General features: G+C 57.6%; 1 protein-coding gene across 1 annotated transcript in view; it reads right to left on the reverse strand.

Moving 5' to 3' along the window:
* Positions 1-2,500, reverse strand: part of LOC139761384 (chondroitin sulfate N-acetylgalactosaminyltransferase 2-like) — a 31,524-nt gene that overhangs the window by 25,134 nt on the left and 3,890 nt on the right. Inside the window, 1 exon segment of the mRNA XM_071685515.1 lies at positions 1-39. This exon segment is cut by the window's left edge and continues 54 nt beyond it. The gene's annotated coding sequence lies outside the window, so the exon portion shown is untranslated.

Here is a 2,500-nt window from a genome sequence, read left to right on the forward strand (position 1 = left end):
CTCCATGGCGGCTGTCTCCCCTCTCTCTCTCTCTGACACCTGTGGGACCACACCTGTGCTGTAACACCCGTGGGGGAGCCCAGGTGCATCTTGACACCTGTGGGACCACGGACAGTGCCTACCGGGCCACTGTGGGACCACACTTGCTTCCACTGACACTTGTGGGACCACACCTGTGTTCACTGATCCCCGAACACAAACACCTGTGGGACCACACCTGTGCCTAAGGGCCCCTGTGGGACCACACCTGTGCCTAACGGCCCCTGTGGGACCCACACCTGTGCTACGGACCCCTGTGGACCACAGCCTGATACCTAAGGGACCCCTTTGGGACCACTCCAGTGCCTACAGGCCCCTGTGGACCAAACCTGTGCCTACGGGCCCCTGTGGGACCAAACCTGTGCCTACGGGCACCTGTGGGACCACACCTGTGCCTAACGGGCCCCTGTGGGACCACACCTGTGCCTAACGGGCCCCTGTGGGACCACACCTGTGCCTACGGACCCCTGTGGGACCACACCTGTACCTAAGGACCCCTTTGGGACCACTCCTGTGCCTACAGGCCCCTGTGGGACCAAACCTGTGCCTACGGGCCCCTGTGGGACCAAACCTGTGCCTACGGGCCCCTGTGGGACCACACCTGTGCCCACGGACCCCTGTGGGACCACACCTGTGCCTACGGACCCCTGTGGGACCACACCTGTGCCTACGGACCCCCGTGGGACCACACCTGTGCCTAGGACCCCTGTGGGACCACCCCTGTGCCCACGGACCCCTGTGGGACCACACCTGTGCCCACGGACCCCTGTGGGACCACACCTGTGCCTACGGACCCCTTTGGGACCACACCTGTGCCTAAGGACCCCCATGGGACCACACCCGTGCCTACGGACCCCCGTGGGACCACACCTGTGCCTACGGGCCCCTGTGGAACCACACCTGTGCCTACGGGCCCCTGTGGGACCACACCTGTGCCTACGGACACCGGAGGTACCTACCTTACCCCTGATGTGAGAAAGGGAATTATAAACAAATTTTATTTCTCTTCTCTTGAAAGTGTACAGGATCCACCCCAACATCTACTACTTCTTCTTCAGAAGCAACAACAGCTGATCTAGTGAATGGTAGTTAGGTCGCTTGTCAAGGGTCGTTTGTCATACCCACGAGAGATATTTACTCTGTTTTCTTATCATCTATAGAGAATGATATGAAAACTGGGCCACGTGTTTACGGCTTTGATAAGATAAACACAAACACGAGGACAAGACATTTTCCATCGTGGGTTGAACTGGGGGGGGGTTTAAATGGTAAGGGATGATGGTTAGGTGGCCCACGTTCACCCTGGGGTGGGTGGGTGACTCTCTCTCTCTCTCTCTCTCTCTCTCTCTCTCTCTCTCTCTCTCTCTCTCTCTCACCACAAAAGTGACCTTGGTAAGTGTGGGTCATGGTGGTCGGGCATGGCCAACGTGTTTGAAACACGAAGACCCCGAGGGTGAGGGGGGAGGGGAAGAAGAAAGAAAACGGAGAGAGAGAGAGAGAGAGAGAGAGAGAGAGAGAGAGAGAGAGAGAGAGAGAGAGAGAGAGAGAGAGAGAGTGTTTGTGTCTGCCGACACCTGTGGGGGACCCACACACCTGCAGAAGACAGGTGTTCTGTACAGCGTCACCTGTCACACACACACACACACACACACACACACACACACACACACACACACACACACACATACACACACACACACACATACACACACACACACATACACACACACACACACACACACACACACACACACACACACACACACACATACACACACACACACACACACACACACACACACACACACACACACACATACACACACACACACACACACATACACACACACACACACACATACACACACACACACATACACACACACACACACACACACACACACACACACATATACACACACACACATACACACACACAAAGGGCGTATCTGCATCGCTCCGATTAACCCGATCATAATAATCACTACCACCAGTTGTTGACAACAACAACAACAACAACAACAACAACAACAACGCTACCGCCGCTGATAACGAACTTGGGGGGGGGAGGGGGTGCGTGTGGGGGGAGGGAGGGGGTGCGTGGGGGGGGGAGGGGGTGCGTGTGGGGGGAGGGAGGGGGGTGCGTGTGGGGGGGGGGCGCAGCCCCACGAGGTCACTGGTAGTTGACCCAAAATGTGTGTTTTTTTTTTCTTTCTCTTTCTGGAAGGCAAAGCCAAGGTCAACGACTAGAACACGTCTGGTGGGGGAGGGGGGAGGGGGGGGAATGATTGGAGGTGGGGTGGGAGGTTGGAGGTGGGTGGGTGGGGTTGGAGGTGGGGTGGGTAGGGTGGGGGGGAGGGGTTGCAAGAACAGCCCTCCCCCCCCTCCTCCCCCCACCCCAAGCGCGTCCTGTTGGGCAAGCGGACCCGCCTGGTCCGTTCCGGTGGTCCGGTCCAGTGGT

The sequence above is a fragment of the Panulirus ornatus genome, chromosome 40 (genome assembly GCF_036320965.1).
Source record: "Panulirus ornatus isolate Po-2019 chromosome 40, ASM3632096v1, whole genome shotgun sequence".
Lineage (NCBI taxonomy): Eukaryota > Metazoa > Arthropoda > Malacostraca > Decapoda > Palinuridae > Panulirus > Panulirus ornatus.